General features: G+C 38.1%; 1 protein-coding gene across 1 annotated transcript in view; it reads left to right on the top strand.

The window, feature by feature from the left end:
• The first annotated feature begins 969 nt into the window (after positions 1 to 969).
• Positions 970 to 25603, top strand: part of LOC309716002 (uncharacterized protein) — a 79784-nt gene continuing 55150 nt past the window's right edge. Inside the window, exon 1 of the mRNA XM_082549548.1 lies at positions 970 to 980. The gene's annotated coding sequence lies outside the window, so the exon portion shown is untranslated. The remainder of the gene's footprint in view (positions 981 to 25603) is intronic.

The raw sequence follows: 25603 nt of genomic DNA, 5'->3' as shown, positions 1-25603 counted from the left end.
GTTAAGTATGTAAATCCAAGCCCTGAGGTATTTTGTATTTTAGAAAAACATTTACACATAAGTTAACTTGTTAACACAAGTCTGCAAAATGAAACGTGAAGCAGTCATGGCAGTTCTTTACATAGATTCTGAGTGATTTTAGGTAGAGAGTCAGCTGACACCGCTACTTTCAGAGGAATCTGTGATATAATAATACGATTTCATTTTCTAGTTTTACAATAAAAGTGAATATTTTGAATTATGATGTACTGTGCACAGACACAGCAGTGCTAAGCATCGTCTCTTTTCCGAACCATGTTGTACCAAATTAATGCATTATGAAAATGCAGGCCTACATTTAGAGCCATAGCCTAGTGGTGTTATGCTGATAGATGTGGGCATCATAGTGTATTATACTATATTGCATCCATCAGAATATGTGCAGCCACTACAATTTCAGTGTCCTTCTTTTCAAATCATAGCTGTATGCCTGCAGTTTTTTGAGCAATGGGGATATATAGTCAAATATTTTTTCTGGTAGGTTCTTATTAGTAAAAATGTTGTAATGTTCTTTACACACTGAAGCTGTTAAATGATGAAAAACATAAAAACCTTTGCACTGCATTTATACCCACTAACACAATTTTCTGCATGTCTGCAGATTAACACGTAGGATGGCTGGAACATATTTTGTTCAAAAGTTTTGCAATTGTAAATGCAATCAGTTGGAGAGCTGCGGAGCTCAATATGGCTGCTTTTGTTACGTCACTTGCGAGGCATCTCACGTGTAGCACCTTAACAGTTTCAGTTGAGAGCTCTGTTTTCCTTCAGAGCTATGGATTGCATCAAGGTACGAAGTTAAAGGCTAGGCAGATGAGGTTTCAGACATGAATCGTAGACCCAGGCAGGGGCATTGGGAAGATAAAACCACTGGATGGAGCTCCTGACAGTGGGAGGAGGGTGTGATGGGAGAGGCTGAGAAGGGTGAGAGCTTTACTCAGGTAGGTCTGCCCAAACATGACTGCTTGTTTACCTGTCAGTTTGTTGCTTTTGTCTGGGCCTCCCACGAGAGACAAAAAAAAGGAGCTTTAGCTCTTTGCAAGCAGGACCACCAGTGTTGCCAGTGTGTGCGCATTTTCCCCAATTGTGTAGTACAATTTCCTATAAGATAGTGCTCATGCTGAAATTATTGTCTATAAGTGTGTCCATCCATCTATACTTTCTCACGTGTTTCTGACCGTGTAATTGTACACATAAGGTTTTTTTGAATGGCCTGTTACATGAATGCATGTGAATTGCACATGCAAGGACAACCCACAGCTCCTGTTGTGTTTGTTGCTGGGCGGATTTGTGTACAAATGTAAATATGTGTGACTAATGAGTTTTTCAGGAGGAGCAGACAAAATACGCAGTAGAGGACTGAGGAATTGGGTTTAGGGTTAGCATTGTGTGTTTGTGTGTCTGTGCTTCTTTGTTTCCATCTATATGCAATGTAAGTGTTGCAATTTGTCATTTAAGACATGCATTTATTATGAGGTCCTGCCTGTGAGTTATTGTCACTGATGGTATATAGCAACATGAACACATAGTGGAAATAATGATCTAAATTGCATTTTTCTGGGAACTATTTGACATGAAAAAGGATAAATCAATCAATCAAAATTAACATCAGGTCCATTTTTTTTTCTTTTTTAAAGCTTTTAAGAGACTTAGCTCATGCAACACATAGCATGTCCTTGGGTGGAAAAACACTGAAGAAGACATCCAGCCTTCACATCAAAAACCCATCTTTTAAAGTAGTTCATCAATAAGTGAAAAATTGTTTTGGCAATAAAACAACAAACAAATCCTTGTTCTGTTCATCTGCTATGATCAAATGTTAAGTTCTCCTTGCACACAGTATAGTATCGACAGAAAAAAATCGATACTATATTAAATGCAGCAATATGTTTAACAAAAAAGTGATTAAAATGAATCTAATTATTTTAAATTATTAAAAAAATATTAGTTTATTTTATTATTTTATCTATCATGTACAAGTAATTGACACACATTACAAGAACAAACTATTTCATTTCAGCTTTTAATGTAAAAATGTTGATCTTTTCTTTTTTGGAATAAAATTAATTGTAACTAAATGAAATACCTTTTTAAATTGAACTGGATATAAATCTGTGCTTTTCAAATTTGGTTTGTGAGTTGTGACAGCTTTGTACATATGGAAAAGAAAATTTCAGAACATAATAAATCAGAAATGCTTAAATTTTACTCATATTTTTACTCAAAGGACTTATATGTAATAGTATGATTTACTCATTAAAGCAGGCATTTTTGCCTATAACATAATAGGAAAATTACAAGTAAGCAGGTATCATAATCCAACAGAGCCAGATGCAAGTCTAAAAAATCTATAAAACCACATAAACATTTATTACTGGAGTTAAGATTATATGTATCTATACATATAATAATAATTATTATTGTGTTCTTGCCATATGACTTTTTTCACAGCACAAAAAGCACAAAAAGGGTGAAACCACATGTTTTTTTAATGGTGACAATATCTGTGAGCTTATATGCATAACCTTTAAAATGTTTTCATATGACTGGTATCCAGTCATATCCAGAAATCAAAATTGGACACTATGACACATGCAAGCCTTATAAAACCTTAAACATTTATTACTGGTGTGAATATTAAATTATTATAAAAATATATATATTTCTACTTCAACAAGCTCAATGTAATGTTTGTTTAAACAAAAAAACCCTGTTCTTGACATTTAATGTTTTCCACGGCATAAAAACATTTTTTTAATGTCGGCAATACCAGTGAGCTTAGCCCTTAAAACGGCTTCATTTAAAAGGAAGTCAGTTATTTACACTTGTTCTTTTCCTGCTATGACGAATCAAAATTTCTGCAGTAAAAAAAAGTGGTATTATTCCACAGAGACTTTTTGTTTTGTCGTTACGTATGCTGTAGGCTCAGCAGCATTCAAACGACATCATCGCTAAAAGTTCCCTGAGCAGGGTTCAATGGGATGCTGAGTACTGCTTTTAAATGGGGAAATAATGTTGAAGACATTACTCATCGGAAACCCCCTAATCGGTTACATTTTGTTCTCAACAGTTTTGTCAAAGGTTATTATTTGAGCTATACATTAAAAAAACCCCAAAGCTTTAAAGAACTTTTGCAGCTCCTTATGTGACTTAGATTGTGGATCCAGCGTCATTTTCTTAAAAGAACAAAATTTGGTTGAAACTTTTTAAGATTTTTTAAGTAGAATTATGAATATGAAAATCAGCTATTCCAATATAAAAATGACTAATGTACTAAAAGTATTTGCTGGAAAAATAAATTTAAGCATACGTATATGGCTCATTAAAAAGCTATGGGGCTAAAAATAATAGAGACTTTCTGGTGATTAATAAATAATCTGTGGTCTTAAAAACAATTTATATAACAAAAATCATGATATCCGTGTTTGCTTATGGTCGAACTCTTCTGGGTTTACCGTGTATAGAGTCTTTCCTGGTTCATTTCAGCAGAATCCAGTGGTTTCAACGAACCTCTTTCCCAAGATCCATGGAAACCACAAAGTTGCTAAATGTTTTTTATATGAATAAGAGGCAACGACAAAATTTTCACAATGCATCTTCTGAAGTGACGTAAAGGCTCTTTTCAAAAGGGGGAAATAACCCTTAAACTGAAACGGCGCTTTCAATTCTAAGAGGTAGAACATTAAACAAGTTTTCTTGCAAAATTGAGCAGCAGTTCAAAGGGATTGCAACAGTGTTGGATCCATTTTCATGTGTTCGGTGCTTGTGCTTAACTGTGTGTATCTTAAGGCTTTAGCTGCTGTCTGTGTGTGTGTGTGTGTCTGTGTGTTGTGAATATGCGTTTGACAGAGTGTCTACCTGTGTGGTAGTAGGTAAGCCCAGTAATCTCTGTTTGTCTCAGTCTGAGAAGTATAATGCTGTGACTCATTCCTAGAGCGGGTGTGCTAAAACCCAAAGCACTCGATCTATCATAGAAATCAACAGTCGCCACTGTAATTTACTAAACTAATCCTCAAATGCCAAATTAATTTGTTAAGTATAGGTGTGATTAAATGATGTGAAAGATGAATGTAGACTGCTAATGTTCAGCCAGTGTTCCCATCTGTGGTGAGTGAGGATGAGTTAAAATCCCAGAGATCTTTGCTTTTTCTTTCATTCAGGCCCGTGTCTGTGATGCTGTGTGTCCTCTTTTTTGAAATGGAATGTATATTGTTGAATGGTTGGAATTCTTTCCTCTTCGGCATTGATAGTTGTTGTTGGCAGCAGCTCTAAAAGCTGTTGTCTACACTGAGCTTAAATCTGAATTTTGGAGGCACTTATCTGACATTGCTTTCTGTCTTTTGGTTCAGTGTTTTTGATATCTGCACTTTACAAGCTCTTATTCAGTCTCTTATGTGCATGTGAGAAATGCCACGTACACAAGCAAGCAGGCATATATCGCAAGAAACAGTGCCATGGATTTTCACTATATGTAACAAATACATGTCCAGAGGTTATTAGTTTATTTCAATTGTGAACATATAGACTCAGATCTTCTTGTTTAGGTGTGTTAAACATGAACATGTGGCAACATCTGCAAATAGCAGTTGTTAAATATCATACTGATTTAATCCACAGCTGTGGCTCAAGAACAGCCGTTCAGATACAGATAGTCAACTAATCTATCACTCTGATCCAGACTAGATTATATCTGAAATCATCAAATAGACTGACAATATTTAATTCTATTTATTTATTTTTCATTTTCATTTCCTTGAAAATAACTTTATTGACTTTGGGGGTCCTGATGCATTAACTCTTGGGCCAGAATGAAAAGGTTCTGCAATGGCCCTCTTTTGATGTTAATTTAAAAAACCCAAAAAACTACAGTTTGTTTTTAGCAAAGCAGCACAGTCATAGTTTTGCGACTGAAAGATATGGGCACAGATATTTTTCTGACTGACCTTATTACATATACTCGCTGGTCACTTCATAAGGTGTACATGTCAAACAGCTCATTAACTCTAATATCTAATCAGCCAATCACATAGCAGCAACTCATTGTATTTAGGCTTGTAGACATGTTGGAGATGACCGGCTGAAGTTCAAATCAAGTTTCCGAACGGGGAAGGACAGTGATTAAAGTGACTTTGTTGTTGTTGTTGGTGTCAGATAGGCTGGTCTGAGTATTTGAGAAAGTGCTGAAAAAAACTGAGAAAAATCAAAAATATGCAGTGAGCAGCAGTTCTGTGGGAGAAAATGCCAGAGATCTTTATCCTCTGGAGTATGTGCATCAGACTATTTTGATGTTAACTCAAATAACCACTTGTAGCAAATAAGGTGTGCAGAAGAGCATCTCTTAACACACAGCACATTAAACCTTGAAACGATCTACAGCTGCAGAAGACCACAGTGGTTGCCACTCCTGTCAGGTCAGAATAGGAAACTGAGGCTACAGTTCAAACAGGCTTACCACTGGATAGTAGAAGGTTTAAAAATGTTTCCCGCTTTGATGAGTTTTGATTTTACAGTCAGACAGAAAGGAACACACCGTTGAGGTGTTTTGGCTCTACAAAAAGCATTTGATACTTTTAATCACAACCTTTAAGCAAATTAAGCAGGACTTCTGTATGATTGGCCATTTAGATGACATTTATCAATATGCATATATAAATAACACAGATTCTGGTTCATTAAGGGTAGTGTATGGGGTGCCACAGGGTTATGTATTTGGACCATTGTTGTTTGCATTATTTGTTTTCCAGGTTTCTGAAGTGTATTTTATTTGTTCATGACCCAACTGTTTTGTTGCTGGGAAAATTGAAACACCTTGGAAATCAGTAGGTCTACTGATTGTTTAAAAATGGCTTGAGTCTAATAAATTGTCCCTTTGCCTTGGAAAAGGGAAAATAAATGAATGAAAATGAAAATGAACAAAGCCGAAAGTTCTTTAACCTGAATTTGTGGGAGTTAGTGTTGATAACAAATCTAACAGAAATTGCATATAAGTTATGCCAAAGCTAAAATGCCTAAATCTATTCCAGTACTGTACAAAGTGAAAATTCTTATGTCAAAAATTACTTCACGTATTGTTCCATATATGACTTACTGTTTACTGTGGACTTACTGAGGTGTGTGGAAACACAAGACAAACATCAAGTTTTGCCAAAAATCCATAAGAATGATAACAAAAAACCCTATCAAGAGTCAACAAATCCATTATTTATTCAGTTAAATATACTGAAACTCAAAGATTTTGTAGATCATAATTCAAATTATGTACAAAGCATATAATAGACAGTTACCACTTAATATCAACAAGCTGTTCAAAATCATAATGAAAGCAAATCAATAGGAAATTGTATTTTTGAATACCCCAAGGTTGGCATCAATTAGAAGTGTCATTCTGTTACTGGGGTTACTGGGGTATCTATGCCCAGATTTAAAGATATAGTTCATTTAATTTCTTTAACGTTACGTGATGATTGTTGTATTGGGCTCGGTGTTATATAAGCTGTAGCTTCGCCCTACACCCTTTTGGTGTGTTATTTACTTTATTTTTCATCATTGAATGCAAGTCAACTGAATAAAGATAATAAATCGATCTCAATCTCAAAATGCTAAAGATGCTAAAAATGACAGTGTCAACACAGCGTTTAATCTGTTATTAGACTCAATTGGCTTCTCTCAAAATGTAAAAGAACCCACCCACCACTTTAATCACACTCTAGATCTTGTTTTAACATATGGAATAGAAACTGAACATTTGGCAGTGTTTCCTGAAAACCCTCTCCTGTCTGATCATTTCCTGATAACACTTACATTTACAATAATTGATTACACAGCGGTGGAGAGTAGACTTAATCACAGTAGATGTCTTTCTGAAAGTGCTGTAACAAAGTTTAAGAATATAATCCACCCACTGTTATCATCTTAGATGCCTTGTATCAACACAGAGCAGCTACCTGAACGCTACTCCAACAGAGGTTGATTCTCTTGTTAATAATTTCACCTCCTCACTACGTACGACTCTGGATACTGTTGCTCCTGTGAAAACTAAGGTCTCTAATCAGAAGTACCTGACTCCGTGGTATAATTCTCAAACACGTAGCCTAAAGCAGATAACTCGTAAGCTGGAGAGGAAATGGTGTGTCACAAATTTAGAAGATCATCATTTTGCCTGGAGAAATAGTGTGATGCTTTATAAGAAAGCCCTCCGCAAAGCCATCTTACTATTCATCACTGATTGAAGAAAATAAGAACAACCCCAGGTTTCTCTTCAGCACTGTAGCCAGGCTGACAAAAAGTCAGAGCACTGTTGAGCCAACCATCCCTTTAACGTTAACCAGTAATACTTCATGAACTTCTTCACAAATAAATTTTAACCACAAGAGAAAAAAAAATACCCATAATCATCTCACAGATGTAATATTATCTACAGCTACTCTTAGTACCATTTATATTTATGTAGTCCTTTTCTCCAATTGATCTTTCTGAGTTAACTTCAATAATTACTTCCTCCACACCATCAACGTGTCTTTTAGACCCCATTCCTACAAAACTGCTCAAAGAAGTTCTAACACTAATTAATGCTTCAATCTTGAATATGATCAGCATATCTCTAATAATCGGCTATGTACCACAGGCCTTCAAGCTGGCTGTAGTTAAACCTTTACTCAAAAAGCATCTCTAGACCCAGCAGTCTTAGCTAATTATAGGCCAATCTCCAACCTTCCTTTCATATCAAACATCCTTGAAAGAGTAGTTGTCAAACAGCTAACAGATCATCTGCAGAGGAATGGTTTATTTGAAGAGTTTCAGTCAGGTTTCAGAGCTCATCACAGCACAGAAACAGCTTTAGTGAAGGTTACAAATGATCTTCTTATGGCCTCTGACAGTGGACTCATCTCTGTGCTTGTCCTGCTAGACCTCAGTGCAGCGTTCGATGTTGTCAACCATAATATCCTATTAGCGCAATTAGAGCACGCAGTAGGTATTACAGGTACTGTGCTGCAGTGGTTTGAATCAGGTCAACTCCTTGAGCCTGGTTCTGCTGGTTCTTCTTCCTGTTAAAAGGGAGTTTTTCCTTCCCACTGTTGCCAAAGTGATTGGTCACAGGGGGTTATATGATTGTTGTTGTTTTTTTCTCCGAATATATTATTGTAGGGTCTACCTTACAATATAAAGCGCCTTGAGGCGACTGTTGTTGTGATTTGGCGCTATATGAATAAAATTGAATTGAATTGAATTGAAATTGAAATCGATATCAATAATAGATCTTAAACTGAGCATTTCTTTAACATTTTCTGTCATGAGTTACTCAAATGGCTTCCACAAGCCTCAGATTTCAATCCAGTAGAGCAGCTTGGGACAAAAATATCATATTCCCCCCCCCCCCCCCCCCCCCCCAGTATCTGTTTGAATATATGGCACAAAGAAATAAAGCAGTTCTGAAGGTATAAAAGTTATCCAACCGATTAACATATGCGTACCTATTTGTAGAGTGCAAAATTTTGTAATGAAACATAAAACTTTAAGGTTTAAGGTTTTCAACCATCAATTTACTGCAAATTCTGCCAAATTTAATGGTGAAAAAAGTCATGTTTTATGCCCCTTGTTGTTCGGTTCTTTTATTTGCAATGAGAAGGTGGCATGTGAATGATTGTGTAATTGGTGCAGGTGGATGACTGAAGCCCAGAGCCAAAGTTCCTGAACTTTGGCTCTGTGCTGTAGTGCTTCACTCAGTCTTCACCCTCCATGATTAGAGAAGCCGAATCCTATGTATTTGTGATCTTCAGTAATACTGGCATTTAGATGAAATGGAGCGTAGCTTAACTGAATTGAACTTAATGTTGAGTGTCTTTCTTAGTGAGGGGGAGAATCCCAATAAAAGATGCATACAATGATCGAGCTTGTTTTGCCAAGTTACTTTTCACAGTGAGCAGAGCGGTTGGCAGTTTTTCAGGTTTTTGGTCACATTACTACACAGGGCTGTTTGCACAATGAAAACCTTTGTGTCTTGTACATGTCTTCTTTCAGCAGTGTGTACACAAAGAGGGACTTCTGAAAAAAATAAACTTATCTCTAGTATCAATTCTATGAAAATCTAAGTTGAAATGTCATTCAGCATCCAGCAGTTAATGGCACTTGGAATGACCTGAGCTGTGTTAGATTAATGGCTGAATGTTGTAATGCGTAATGCTTTCTTTAATAACACTTATACATATGACAAAGTAACAATAACTTCATTAAGATCAACATATCTCTTTCTGGGTTCTTTGTAACCTCCTAGATGAGTTGTCGATGTGCTAATTTTGGTCGCTCCTGTGAAGCTTCACCACTGTTCCAAGCTTTCTCCATTTGTATATAATGGCGCTAGAAATGAACCACACTGCCTTATTAGGCTTTGTAAACTTTTGCAGATTGTCAGTCACTTTGTTTCTCAGGTGTTTGTTTGGATGTGTTGCTTTTTGAGAATTTTTAGCCTCCTTGACCCAAAATGAAATCATTTCTTGATTTAATTTTTTTGAGTGTGTTTAGTAAAGCTGAACTCAGCTTTCCAAAAAAATGTGGTTAATCACAGTCCATTCATTATTTAACAAGGGGGGCAGTTACTTATTTGGAACCTTTCTTCCTTAATCAATGAAATCATCATTTAAAAACTGCTTTTTGTTTTATGTATGTTAAAATTTGTTTGATGATCTGAAACATTACAGTGTGACTAAACAATAGTGAATCAGAAAGGAGGGAAACACTTTTTCAAACCACTGTTAATGCATTAAGGAACCTATAACTAATAAAGTGGCCACTGCATGTATAATTGGACTAATATTGCCTAACAACAAACAGCATTAAGCCTTAAATTTTGCAAGTTTCTTTTATTTTATACTTTTTTTTTCTTCAGTTGTTACAGGCTGTTTTTTAATATGTAAAAAGTGGTTAATGGTAACTGAAGGTTAAATGCGTATTTTGGTGAACTTAACAGTTGTAGCTTGTGTTTGAAAGAGATTTAAGAAATGCTTAATCCCCTGATCTTTAGTGCGGGAAACAGGGTTGGTTTAGACCTGGAATAATTTGGCAATAACAGTGTGGCAATGAGTGGTAAAGAGTTTATAGCCTGGTGATTTGCTCTCTGAGCTTGGAAATAATTTGGATTTTGGTGAGTAGATGGCAGAACTGTGGAACTTTAATAGGAAGTGAGTGCACTAGAGGATCCTGGTGGTTTGTCATTGGATAAAGATAGATGTAGATTGCTCTATACAAGTTAATTATATTATTTGTTCATGTTTAAATGTGTTGGTTTGTAAATTTTTAAAAGCCATATTTATATTGAAACATATGTTATTACACTAGAAGTTATGCTGCTGTTACATCGCTCCACTTGTGGGTGCGATGCGATTTTTGGTTATGTTTTAACATCTAAACTCTTACTTTCTGCCTCACTGTATAAATTCCTTCATTTGATGTGAATGTTGGATGTAAATATTAAGGATTGGTACAACATGGACATAATTCTTAAGATACTGGGAACAAATTTACCTTCACATCGCTCCCCTTCCCTTCTGTAGTCATTGCTTTCATCCTTCTCCCACTCTTCCTTAGTCACGCTCTGCCATATATCTCTATCTCCCACTCCCTATATCTCTCTTCCTATCTACATCCATAGCCCTCTATTCTACCCCTTCCCCCTCTCCATCCATCTATCCTTTCCTCCTGTTTTGTCAAACCAGCTGCTTCTCTTTCTCTCTCCTGGGTCGCTGAGTTGAGTGCTGAGGAGGAAGAAGCTAAATCCAGCTGCACATATTTCACAGGGACAGAGAAAGATGTGGATCTGAAAGAGAGGGAACATGGTGAGACAACACATTAGACATTTGCGGATGGATGAGGTTCATACGCAAGAAACGGAATAAACACAAATTAATTGTGAAGAGCAACAAAGAGAGGCATGATGTGGAAACCCAGAGACAAATTTGGAGTTTGGAGGGGGTCTGGGGAGGCTTTTGAGCTTTGATCTGGGCTACGCATTGTGTGTAGGTGTGTGTCTGTGTGTGAGAGAAACTTATTGCCAGAGGCCAGGGCTGCAGGATTAGGGAGCAGCTCTTGTCTTCTGGCACAAAAAGCAAAAAACAAAAAGTACCCTCCTTCAGTTTTTGTCCACTTCACACTTATTTAGACACTGCTTAAAGAATCTTATTTATTACAACATCATTTAAATTCAATATTTTGGTATAATTAAAACAATTCAGCTCTTTCATACTCAAGCTATTTTCATGTATAAGTCAGTTTACTCAGTCTGATTGATACTACTCAGGTTGAAAGAAACTTTTGTGCAACATCTCTTATGTCTGTGAGGAAGTTTTGTCATGTCTGAAAAATAAGCCTGTTTAAGTCTGGAATTATCAGGATGCCACTGATTCTTTATATGTAGGTGAAGGAAGCAGTGTTTGATTAAACGTCAGAGTTTCTCAGGCTTTCCTATGATCTAACCTATTAAAACATAATATAAGGCAAGGCAAGTTTATTTGTATAGCACAATTCAACAACAAGGTGGTTCAAAGTGCTTTACAGAGACATTAGAAACAAAAACAAATAAAAAGCATGATTTAAAATTGATTAAAACAAGCAAACAAACAAACAAACTAAATATAAAATATAAATATAATTCTTTAATATAACTGTTTATTGTTTGTATGTATTTGGGATAATAGCATTATATCTTTAAAATTAGTCCAATCTGAGAGATGTAAATACACCGGATGGTCTAGTGCTGCTGTGAAGGCAAAATGTAGTTTTCCTGCAGGTGTGTTTTTCATGAACGACATTTCATGCTCAGTCAGTGGATCTAACCTTTGCTCTGTTTTAATCAGGTAAAGTAGTGCTCCAGTAATCCATTGTTTGCAGCCGTGCTGCTGTGAGATACATGAGAGTGTGTCTGTGTACTCCTGCTAGTCAGACTGAGGTCTTGTAGAGATTGGAGTGGCCTTCAGGTCAAAGGTCAGATAAACACAGCTGGCACTCTCCTCCTGGCTGGCTTAGGAAAGCTGTTTTCTCCTCTTTTTATTTTCTCCACCTCCTCTCTCTTCCCTTATCTCTCCCTCCCTCGTCTGTGTCAGTCTTATTTTGTGTCACGTCTGCCTCCCTCGTGATCTTTCTTTTTCTCTCAGTCTTTTAGTTCAGCAACTTTCTTGCCGTCTTCGTATTTCCTTCTCTAATCCCTTTGCAATTTTCTCACCCACCTCTCTCTTCGCAGCCCTTTAACTCTTTCATTTACCTTTTTGTTACTATTCTTTCCTGCTAATTCTTCTTCCTTTTCTGTCACTGTGATACTTTTTTTTTTTTTTACAGTTTGCTCTGATTTTCCTCTCTATCCCTCCTATTTCCCTTGTTGCTTGTTGCTACTCCTCTTCACATCTGTTGTCTCTTTTCTCTCTCTGTCTCTTCATCATCTTGGTTCAGACTGGAATGTTCCCCTGATCGCCAGATCCCTCTCATCATCTCTACACTTTTATTAATAAATCATTTTTTTCTTATTTCCGTCTCCTTTGTGGAGCTATCTACACATTGTGGCCAAAACTATTTGGATACCTGATTTTTACACGTGTACATTGACCGGTTTGAATGCAATTACATGAGCATTATTAAACCTGGCCTTTGATGTTGGACTCAAAGTCAGAGCTATCAGTATATCATATGGACATATCCTTTCTTTAGGATCTTAGGAGTCTTTCAGAGTTATTGTAAATATTATCTTGTGGTTTGCAAGTTAAGCTGTTTATTATGCTTGTTTATTATACAATTTCTTTTGTTAACCCCTGTTTATTGTTTTACTTTTACTGTATCTGTATAGTTTTGTGGCTGCAGTATTTGTGGTAACTTATTCATTGTGCCGCACATTGTGCTTCCACCTGTAACGTCGTGCTGTATAAATAAAGTTTTACTTTCTTGTTTGCTTTTGATCTTTATACCTAAGCACATGTGTTGTCCAAGTGTACAAAATTCATTGTTTTTGATAAATGTTTATGAAGAATTATTAAAAGCTGAGTATTTTAAGCCTCTCAAACAGCCTGGAGTGATCTTTTTACTTGCTGGCATGGACTGATTTTCATAGATCATCCAGCAGACCTGTATGTGACAATGAAAATATATGATTTAGTTGGATTTGACATTACACAGTCTTTAATCTGCCAGCTCTTTAGTACAAAGTCTTTGTAATGTAATGTGACTTTGCCCTTGCAAGATTGGCACAGGTTACTATCTGGTGATTTCAGAGAGTGGCCGTGAGAGTCATGTTTCCTGCCTCCTCAACCACCTGCTGCTTGCCTAAACCAACCAAAGTTAAGAACTGATTTAAGGTTGCTGTCCAAAACTGATCCTCCTGATAGTGTCTGGATTTAATGAGTGAAAATGACTTTCTTGTCCATGCAGTGGCTGCTGAGATATTTCAGCAGACCAGCATTGCCATCCTTCTGAACATAGCATGGGTAAAAGAAATAAGAAGTATCTACTTCTTTTTCCTGTGTTTCCCGTGTACTGTTTGATAAATACAAAGGGTTTACTGATGTTTAAACACCTGATTATGCGGGCTGTTGTTGGAAAATTTGTATTGGATTAATTTACACTAAATTGTGTCCTATAATAGGTCATTTCCCACGAGTCTTTGTTCTCAAGATCTTAAGGCTGGTTCTGTTATGAACTGAAGAACAAGTGGACACCTTTGACAGGCCGTCAGCATGTTCTTATAGAGACTTCCCCCTTCAGTCAAGAAGATTAGAGTCTGTACACAAGATTTATGCGTCTAAGTGCTTTGGTGTGTATGTGCACGCATATGTGCGTTAGGAAATATTTGCTCTAAATTGTGTGCACATCTGTAAGTTTGTTTCAAGATTCTGTGAGCTACACGCCGGAGAGTCTTTCATCCAGTTATCATTTCTAGTGTCTGCTTCCCTCATACAATTTAGTTGATGAAGATGTCTCCCCAAGAATGTCAAACAGCAGCTTCCTCATTGTCTTTAGTTGCTGAGATTCCATCCATCAATGCCATCTCGTAGGGGAACCGTATCCCAAAAAGCAAAATGTGGGCAAAGAATATCTTTGTGTGAGGCTCACATGTGTGTCATATTATCTCCATACAAATTAGGAAAAAAAAGAAAAAAAGAAAGCTTCAGGAAGAAAGCCACCAACTTTCCCCTAAATAGAAACAGTTTCATGTGCTTTGTTATTGCTGATGTTCAGCAAATTCTGCTAAAATGCCTGCCTTGTGCCTTTGAACAACAACATTATTTTTGCTTTCTTCACAACTGCTGGATTATAGCCAGACTTTAGAAAAGTGTTTGTTCTTTTAAAAGCTTTTAAAAGCTATCTGTCCATTCATCCATATACTACTGCTGCTCGGCAGACTCAGAGCCACCCAGACCTCGATGTGAGGCTTTGACATAGTAGTTGTCCCCTAACTACTGCCTACAGCACACTGAGGGGACACCAAGGTAACTGAGCCTTTTCATGGTGTCCTGGATCTATGTAATTTCTTTTTGGTTGGTCTTGACCAAAACACATCATGACCAGATCTGATTTCCTCCTACCTGGAAAACAAGAGCCAATCATAATGTAGGACAATCTCAAAATGTGAGATCATTCCCACAAAAGTCCCACAAAAACTCCTGCCCACCTTACCACCACCCGATGGGTTGAACATGTTTCTCTCTTTTTGCAGTGCACTGGCACCATGGCATGTGGTACAACAGCTCTGTGGGCTGCTCTTGCTTGTGCTGTTGCTGGTCCGACAGTTAGTTACGGGGAAGAGCGACGTTATAACGTTAATGTATGTTACAATGACGTTATAATATGCAAACAGCTGAAATGAAACGAGTGTTAAAAACAAAGAAAGAATTTTTTCATGCTTCTTCTGTTCCTACTGAACTCAGTTGCTCCTTTCCCTGTTCTGCCCACTTGTCAACCAGTCAGCTATTTGACTGGTTGACATGTAGGTGAGCTGCTAACTATTGGGTTTTTGGAGGACTGCACGGGGGCATGTTTGCATAAGTTGAAAACCACTCTTTGCCTCCACGAACGGGTTTGTATAGGCAAATACCTACACAAACATGCACAACCACAGTACCATAAAGCAAGCATTAGTTGTCAGACAGCAAATTGTACATTATCAAATCTATGAGAATACTTAGCTGGACACTTGAATTGTTTTAGCTGAGACGTGAATTCCTGTATCAACTTCGAGAATCATAGCAGGAATATTATAAGTGTACAGTTCTTACTTCTGTGTGTAAAGTACTTTTGAATGGAGCTTGACTGCCCGGCTGGTCAGCAGACAGCAGCACACAGTTGTGGGTTTATTGATGTGAAATAGACAATTGATAAAATATCAGCACAGAACAATAGAAGACAAAAGACTTAAGTGAAAGCTGTGTGCTTAAGTGAATAAATATTCAAGCGGGATTACATAAAGGTTAACAAAAGGTTACACCTTTCTGCTGGAAGATGTCAACTGAGAAAATATCCTGTTTGTTAGAGTTGTGGTCTAATTGAGTGAAGCACATACGGATGTGGTAATTGTGTTTAAGGACATTTCTACAGTAGGTGTGCACTTTTTCTTTCTTTGGGCGGTTTCAGCATTTGATGTTATGAATTGCTGCCCTTTTGTCAACTTTTCAAATACTGTTTTTAAGCACACAGGATGCGTCACCGTGATGCAGTTTTTTGTTTTGTCTCAGGAGGCGTGCCTGACCTTTGGAACTTCCAGTGGTTTCAGGGCATTTTCTTAAAGATCTCTAGCATGTAGCAGTCTTTCCTCTGCTCGGTGCATGGTCTGATTGCTTTTCTGTATGCAGATGTCAAGGCTATTCAGAAACACTGTCTGATTAATTCATGCACTCCCCGCCCTTTCCTAGCGCTACAACTAAATTTACACCTCTTCTGATTGTCTCCAACCAGCTCTACCTGCTTAAAATGAAAAGTGGCCTGCTTCAAGGTAGGCTGGGGCATCTGCATTGCATGCAAAGGAACTGGTTGGCTCCTGACAAGAAGCCACAGCTGCCAAATGAGAGACAGCTTCATCATTGTCTTCATGTTTCAGATGGATGGCAGTGCTGACAGACAGGTGGAATAAATTGGCAAGGAGATCAAGGAGAGACAAGCTTACATTTCACCCCCCCTTTTGCTCTTGTTCTTATAGATTGAAGGTGTATTTTTATTCAGATTCAGCAGGCAGATGATAGAGACCGTTGGCCTGGTGGTGCATATGTTTTGTTACAGTGAGTGAATGCAAAGCATTTGCTTGTACCAATTTCCAGAGTATATAGCACAACACACTTTGCATAACTGTAGAGCCTAATAGCTATGTACATGTGGGGCACGATAAGATAAAAGAAATGAACTTGTACAGTTAAATTCAGAGTTATGAATGAATGCACATCAGACTACTAATATTCAGTTTTCTTTCCTTTTCACAATGATCTGTTGTTGTCTTTGTGTGAGGCTGGCGTATAGGAAAACAAAAAAGCGGCAGCTTCTCACCTATAAGTCATACATAGTGTTTCCTACATTTTTAAATGCTTTTACTTTATTTTTCCCTGAAGTAAACAAACCTTGTTCAGTGTGATTCCAACATAGTAACTCATCAGCAATGACCTGATGACTGTGGGAACCATGGGCAATATTTCAGAGTTTCTGATGAAGTCAGCAGATATCTGGGCCAAAACTTCCTGTTATGCTTGCAGGTCATTTTACATGAAAGTGGATACATTTCAAACGCTAGTATTGTGTCACAACAATGATACAATATTAGCGATTCTGAGGATATATTTTAGCAAATGTGTCATCAATGATAATCATTTCCTCAGAAGACTCTGTGAGTGGTATAAATAGCTGTTGAGTCCTTAATAGTCACTGTTACAGGCTGTAGCAGCAGAAAAAACAACAACAAAAAAACCCTGAAGGCAAATGGTGTTCGTGCACGCTAAGTCTTTTGAAAAGCCGCATCTGTATTACATTCAGTTTTCACACATTCGGCACCTCCTATATAATGAATAATATGTTCAGTTTGTGCTGAAGATGTTAGATTATGGTTGTAAAATGGCTCAGCATACATGCATAGAGGTACGGGGTCATAGATGTATGAGGTCTAAGCAGGCTTTTGCACACCCCTGTCCTAGAGACCTTTGGTTTGTAGTGTGTTTGTAAGGTGGGAGAACTCACTGGTGTGTCTTTCCAGATCATTTTGTTTGGCTGTGCTTCCCAAATCTAAGCTTGACTGCTATTTCTAGATTGCTTTGTGTAACTGATGTCTTGTAACTGCATGTCTGTAATGAATGATGAATCATGCTGCAGCCCTACAACTTGACTTGTGTGGGGTAAGATGTCACAGGTTGCCATTTGTGTGAGGAGAACTGGTGATTAGCCAAGTTTGTGTTAGTGTGGCCAAAAATACTCGTGTTTCTTCAGTGTCTTGTGTATAGTTGTACAATGGCAGGAAAGTTTTTTTTCTGCAGAAAATCTTTCCCCAAATGGATTGCAGTAGAAGTCTGGCAGTCTAACCCTGAATCAATGTGCAAACCAGTGAAAAAGAAAGTAAAAAGAAAACCAAAGAGAGCCCTTAAAAACAAACAAAATGCCTACTTTGCATCTCAAATAGTTGATTCTGTTCATCTGTACGTATCGTTTTCAGTGGGAATAACTTTGCCTCCTTTTGATTTAGTTCCTGATACAATGCATCACCTTGACATGCCCACTAAAGGCTGCTGTTTGGTTACATATATACACTCTTATAAGCAGTGATGATTTTCAACAGGCCAGTTTGAATCAGAAGTCACTGTTTGTTCTCAGTGCAAATGTGATGTCCGATGCACTATAGATGCAGAGCGCACTGTCAGAGAGAAACCTTAAAAACAGCAGCCAGAGATGCACAAGCTTGAAGGAGAGGTCAGCCAAATTTAAATTGGGTATGGCTGTTCACTTTGCATGGATGGAATTGCAAATCTTTGTGACTGCACCTTAAAGAGATGAGACTTGTCTCTTTCACATCAAGCAGCTCCATTCACATCAGTATAAGCTTACGGTTTAACACATATTTAAAGCAAAACTTTGTAATGGAGCACCTAAAGTACTTTTTTTGCCATCAGAGCCATTAACAGGGACCGTTCTATCTTATTTAAAGGATGGTGTCTGTTTGCTGGACTTATGGTTTACTTTTCAAACTTTGTGTCAAAGTCGAGCAGTCCTCCTGCGCTTTGGAACCACTTGGCAACTTCACATGTTGTTTCAACACCCATTTCCATAAGCCATACCCTAAACTAGATGTTTAGTGGTGTTTTAAGTAAAACCTGAAAGGAGAAGAGGCCAGAGTGGAACCAGATAGATCATTAATATATACAAGAAAGCTGTTTATTTGCATCATACAAAAAAAGAGTTAATTGTGGAAGTGTGCGTGTGAAATCTTTCTGCCCTTTGTGCATGGGCATGGTTGTAACATTAATATCTATTTGTACACACTTGGCAGGATTTTTGTTGAACCATTTGGTGTAAACAATCAAAAGTAGAAAAGAAAAGACCTTTATTTCCTGTATGTGTTTTAACCTAATGAGCCATCATGTAGTGTGTGACAGATTTGGGTTTGTAATCAATATATAACAAAGGGGGATATCTTAATCATCAACCGTTTTAAGCGACCTCAGCACTGAACCGTGTGAAGAACAAATCATTTGCTTTTTTCACAGCTATAAAAGAAACAAACAAAAAAAGCGAAAGAGATTTTACGGCCCACGTGATTACCTCTGTCAAAAAACGTGACCGCAGTGGCAGTTTACGGCTTTCAGGAAGGCCGGAAGCCAGGTATTCCCCACCATACATATAATTAAAACTGATTATATATCTGTATCACTAGCTTTGCCTTTCTCAGCGAGTCCTTGTTTTCTTTTAGATATTCTGCGCAAGCTGTTGAAAACCATGAGTGTGGGACTTGATCCTCCTTAGGTTGCTTTTCTTTTCCTAAGAGAAAATTGCATGTGATTAAAGAGAAATGTCAACATTTTCCGACAACTTGTAACCCTGCACTGCATAGCTTCTCTAATAAAAACAGAAATTATGAAGAATACTCTTCAGCCGAAGTGACGAAATTGTCATGGTCGGCTGTGTGGCAGGCAGGATGAGGACCCAATCGCAAAACTCACGGACTCAAGGGATGAACTCAAAAGGCAGCTTTATTGCTGACAAGATGACAGGAAAATACAAAACTTAAACTGGGCACAATAAACTAATACTTGGAGAGAGACACAGGGAAATCCACGCAGCATGAGGGAGACTACGACACAGAACTGAGGGAGACGCAGACATAAATACACAGAGGGTTAACGAGGGAAGTGGGAGCACACGGGGAACACAGCTGACACAGATAATCATAATGAGACAGGGCAGGAGTGAACACAACATGACGCATACTGACGAGAGACTGTCAAAGTAAAACAGGAAGTACAGAGGTTCAGACAGGAGGAGAGAGCACGGGGAGAACACAGACATAACAGGCTGGGGAAAACATGGAATAAAACACGAAAGGGGACAAGGGCTCATGAATACATAGAGGGGCACACAGGGGGTGAGAGTCACAAAGGGAAAGCACACAGGGAACCACATAACAGGGCAACTCAGGAAACAGAACCTAAACAGGGAACTGAATACAAAAATACAAGAGAACTAAGAATACTGGGCCAACACGGCCCAGGACCATGACAGAAATAATCTGAAAGCAGACAAACAAAATGTTTTTTCCGTTGTGCATTCTCCTTCATGATGAAGAACATTGAACTGTAGAGATTAATTCTACTGTTGAGAACTAAGAGTTACCAAAAAGTAGTGCCATTCTGCATAAAGAGTGCATGAAAATGAAAAGTTTTATTGTGTGTATTTTTATTTTCATGTTTATCGTTTGTGGGGGTTTTGTCCATATGCAGACATTCTACGAGACAAACTTTCTTTGCTTCCCTATTTATTAACAAATTTTGGAGTGTTGTGACTGAATGATTGTGGTAAAAATCCAGGGGGATTCAGGTGTGACAGTGATACTGTTGTTTTGACAGCATGTTAAGGTGAAGTCCCACCTGAACTATTCAAACATGGCAACTGAAGTCATTGCACACAAACCCCATGTGAGCCTTTGATAAGCCGTGATTGGAGAGATGGAAAACAGAGAACAATAAAAACTAAAATCGTAGACGAATGCATGAAAAATACCAAGAAAGAAAAAGACAAAGATGGTAAGCGTGACTGGAAAAGTCATGAAACAGAAAAGAAAGAGCTGGAAAGACAGAGCGAGGAAGAGACACTGAGAGAGTAAGGACTTACTGTGGACTTACTGTAAGTCCTCAGTGTGTCACTCTGATATCTAAGCCTAATGCCGACACCTAAGTGGCCCTCATTTAGTCTGTTAGGAGCCACCCCGGTCAGCACATGTAAGTGAGGTGGAAGCAGACGCAGAAGAGGACAGGATGTGCAGGTTAAGGTAGGGATTGACTGGATATGGTGCAGCGCAGATGTAATCCTGTCTCTCCGCTGCTTGAGTTTCGATCTCTGTTGACGAGGCCATGTGTTGAGATTTGCTCCCGGGCCTGGAGATACTGCATCTTTGAATTTGTATCACAAAACTGTGCAGCCAATTTGCTACAGGACAGTGACAGAATATGCGGAAGAGAGAGTTTACATCTGTATACCTGCGCAATCCTTCTAACCCCCTCTGGGGAGATAACCGGTCATTTTGGATTCTGCACTGTTCAGCTTGAGGTCCTGGCTGTGTGCTTAAGGCAGCAGCAGAGAACACAGTGCTTCACTGTCTTAGTAGTCTTCACACAGGCTTCACAGACAAAGTGCAGACAAAAGTCTGAGCTTACACCTGTAAATGTGCCTCACTCAGACTACCTGCTGTAATCCTGTGAGCCGCCACAATCCGCCAGTACAAAGAGAATTGATGATAGGGTATTATTGCAGTATAGTAAATACGGCCCACCCTTAGAAGTGCCTGAGATTATATATTAACACTGTTTTCCTAGATGCAACTGTACCAACACTGAGCTGCTCTTTAGTTTGTAATTAGATGATGGATTTCTAGATCAATCGTTGGATGAAACTACGTTGTGATTATGGTTGTTTGTGTAGATTTCAGCTGCTTAACGAATAATAAATGTTTAGCCTAAATTGTTTTGTTCACTCTATCATGCAGCGTCATTAAGATGATGATGTTCTACAAAATCTGCATACTTAAAAGGTTAAGTAATGATGCCAGTATTTCACTGTAATACCTGCCGATCATGTCTCAAAGCTTTTCAAAATATATGTTATGGCAGAACTGTTATTAAAGTCACAGATGTCAAGTGTCTTATATAGTCTTACCGTAAACTGTAAGATTCCTGCCATCAGAGATGGTGTGGTGAATTAAAAGATTATTTAAGAAATTGCAAACTTTTCTACAACAAACCATGTCTTGGAATAGAGTAAAATAGATTATTAGAAGTGTGGCTATGTTGACTGACAGGTAGATGTACATTGTTGCTACTGCTGCTATCTGCCTGCTCAGCATCACCTCGGCTAATTAGAGTCACTAACCTCGCCTTTTGCATTGTGGAGCATTTTTTAAAAATCCAGCTATTTGACAAATATCAAGGCTTGTGTGATTGCTATGTGATTATTTGTAGTAACAACCTGCATAAGGGGTCTGTGATCAAGTTGTGGAGGTTGAAATTCTAGAATTTTTGTTTTATGTTACTTAACGCTAACTAGTATGCACTCACTAGGCACTTTGTTAGGTACACATGTTCAACTGCTTGGTAACACAAATATCTAATCAACCAATCACATGGCATTAAGACATGTGCCTACATGCTCCCCAGTATATCTCTGACCTGTTGAAACCTCATGCTTCATCCCGAGCACTTAGGTCTTCAAGTCAGAGGCTACTGGTGGTCCCACGTACTAGGTTTAAAACACGTGGGGATCGAGCTTTTCAGGCACTGGCACCTAGGCTGTGGAACTCTCTGCTGTTGTCTTTACGCTGTCTAGACTCTACTGACTCCTTTAAAAAGCAGCTGAAGACATTTTTATACAAACAGGCTTTTAATTAATTTTAACTTGTATGTCTGATCTTATTGTAAAGCACTTTGTGATTTTTATCTGTGAAATGTGCTATATAAATAAATTTTACTTACTTACTTACTTACATGTCTAAATGCACTGAGTTTCTTTTACTGCTCGTGTCAGCCTGCTGAAGTTCAATCGAGCATCGGAACGTGATATGGCTGTTGGTGCCAAGTGTGCTGGTCTGAGTATTTCAGAAACTTCTGATCTGCGGGGACTTATCATAATCATGTCAATGGTTTACAGTCAGAAAAGGAGAAAGTAGCCAAGTCAGTAAAAATGATCTTTTGATGTCAGAGGTGAGAGGAGAATGGCCAGACTGCTTTGCACTGATAGGAATTAAACAGTAACTCAAAAAAATCACTTTTACAACCAAATGCAGGAGAAGCAGATGGGCTAAGAACAGGAATCTGTGGAAAATCTGTGATCTGATGAGTCTTGATTTCTGCTGCGGTGTTTAGAATATGTCATAAGCAACATGAAAGCCTTGATCCATCCTGAATTGTATCAACGGTTCAGGCATTTATGTATTTCAGATGCACCCGTACAGTCTGTTGTTCTACCTTGCTAACTAAGCAACCTAGCATTAACTGATAGCTTACCCTTCCGCAGTCTGCTTGGTCCAAATGGTCATTTCTCGCTCGAAAAAACTGATGGAAATGACCAAAAAGCATTCTTCTTTAGTTAGTCGAAGTCTTTAAAGCTTCACAAACTAAAGAGTGACGTTGTGATGGTGACTCTTTCTATGTAACAGGATGATGGTTATTCGTCTCACCTTAAGAGTAAATGTTTTTATACATTTAATTGAATCACTTCTGGTGATGATCTAAAGAACTTTTTCTTTTCTTTCTTCTTTTTTCCACCCTGTTCTTAATTTATAAACTCAACATGGTCACTTACTTTACGGACGATAGAAACTAAGTTGTTTGACTGGCTTTTATAATCAGATTGATGTTTCTTAACCTGATTGAACTAACGAGTCTCAGTTAAAATAAGCAGATTTTCAATGAAGTAAAGGCAGCATCAGATAAATCCTCTTGATTCTTGTTTGTCTCATTTGGACTCCAACAACAACAGCCTGGCTCAGGGCAGTAATAACTTCCCAAACTATTTAGCAGAAGTTCAGTGGCTTTGAATAGCAGGTAAATCCGAGTCACAAAAAAACGATGGAGGCTTCAATCAGCGACATTACAGCCTCGAGTTAAATGTTTTGCCTGTTTGTCACAAAGTCACTTCGGTGAGGATGGGCTTTGAAATGCACAGATGCGCAGAGATCCTGCAATGAAACGTCACAATAACTCAGCTAAAGAGGCATGTGATTACAAAGAAAGCTGGCATACACATGTGCGCAAACATACAGACGCTCTTCCCGTTTACCGTTCTCCCTCTTGTTCTGGCACAGTCGATGTGTCAAAGTGACAGAGGAGCATTTGAATAGCTGTAGCAACAACATTGAAGGCAGGGCGACCGCGTGATGCAAGACTGACACTCTTAACCTGCCTCTATCAACACGCACGAACTGCTTCAATGGCAGAGTGGCAATTCTCTCACGGCTCTAGTCAAAACAAGGTGTTCACACACTTTGCATTGGCCAGAAAGCTTCTCTCTTCTACACACAATGCTTATTTGTTGTATTCACACACATAAAGAGCACAAAAAACAACATGCTGTTCTCATAAACTCAAAAGAGCCCCTGAATCCAGGTGAAAGCCCTCATTTCCTATTGATTTCACCTGTTAAATCCACTTCAAGCATGAAGAAAAAATGAAGTTTACAAAAGGATTTTCAATTCCTAAGAAGATTTGGATTACTATGGACAGGCTGCAACCTAATATTGAAAAGATAGTCTTTATAGTTTGTAAATTCATGGTAGAGTACAACAGTCTTTTTACTAATCTGTTAAGGCCTAGAGATAATTAAATTTAGCTTTCTGAGTCAATCTTGGGAAACTGATATAAAAGATTTTTGGCAGGATGATCCCAAGAAAGCACTTTAGGATCTTCTTACGTGCACAAATTAATGGATGAAGTGTCATGCTGTAAAATCAGAGTTATGCCTCCACTGTCTTTTGTCAAGTAGTAGCTTTCCAGGACCAAAATTTGACAGGAAGTGTACAATGTGCGAAAATACAGTCACAGAATGTGACCGCATTCAGATTATACAGATATCCACATTAACTACTTACATTCAGAATTGAAACAGAAATTCTGAAATTCCTCAAAAAGTTGCTGCAGAGTTTATTTTATTTTATTTTTTTTAGTAACAAGAAGGTTCAGATAGATACACAAGGGAAATTGTTGAAATAGTCTGAGGTTTAATCTTTCATCGCTCTTTCTAATCGTGCCTCTGGTCATCATTAAAACTCTTGCTTGTGGTTTGCCTCAATCAGCTATGGTGTTTTTTTACCCTGGAGGAGTTATGACTAAATTATTTTTAACCTGTGACGAAAAATAAGCCCTTGAAAAACAATCTGCCTTACAGACAGCCCACATAATTTCCACTCTGAAAGATTGAGAGAGATTTTACACCAACGGTGTTTACATTAGGCAACAAACACGTGTAAATGTAGCATGTTGGTTTATGAATCTGTATCCCTTCATAGAGCTGCACGTGGTGAATTACATGGTTGAAGGATGGTTGAGTATAGAATAAGGGTTGAGAATAAAGGTTGAGAAAGCTTCGTCCAAAGACACCATTAAAATTAGCACGTGTGCGGGAGATGCTGAAGAACTTTGGAGGATTTCTTGCCACGCTTGATTAACCCGAAGTCCAGATTTAAATCTTTACCTCAGAAGAACAGCCTAATCACAAGCAGTTGCTCCCTGCAGCATGCAGTGATACTCTAACAATTAAAAGTAAAAAAATGAAGATGATTAAATTAATAAAGTGCATGCATATGTTGTACATATTAACATTATCATATTTTACAGTGAGCAGAACAAGATCAGTGGACTTTTACACTTTATTGTGGCTATCTTTGATATTCCTTATAGAGGTCAGTCCCCCTTTAGTGCTTGACTATCATTACCTCACAGATAGTGCTTCCTGTAGAGTGACAAGAACGATTTTGGTCTACATGATCTTGAGGTTAAGTAGAGGAGGTGAAGGACAGTGTAATTATCACCGTGCAGATTTTCCCTCGAGTCCTTTGCACTGTCTCTCTCGCTGTCTGCTTTCCTTTCCTTAGCATGACAGAATTCCCCGAAGCGTGACCTGTCAGTTACTGCTGTTAAAAGAATTGGCTCACAAACAAAAACAAAGGAGCCTGCACACGTGAGTAGCTGCAGTAACAAGTAAAGATTCAGGAAGTCTAGTTTAGAGCACACCCTGGGAGACTATTACTCTTAATGTCTGGCTTTGAATTGAACAGTCAAAACAAACATAATCATGCACATACAGTGTGCGGGCATTAGTGCACAAATAAATAGATTTACATTATGTGAAGAAGTTTTTGATT

The sequence above is a fragment of the Aulonocara stuartgranti genome (assembly GCF_965226115.1).
Source record: "Aulonocara stuartgranti genome assembly, chromosome: 10".
NCBI lineage: Eukaryota > Metazoa > Chordata > Actinopteri > Cichliformes > Cichlidae > Aulonocara > Aulonocara stuartgranti.
This window is presented reverse-complemented; position numbering and strand designations above follow the sequence as displayed.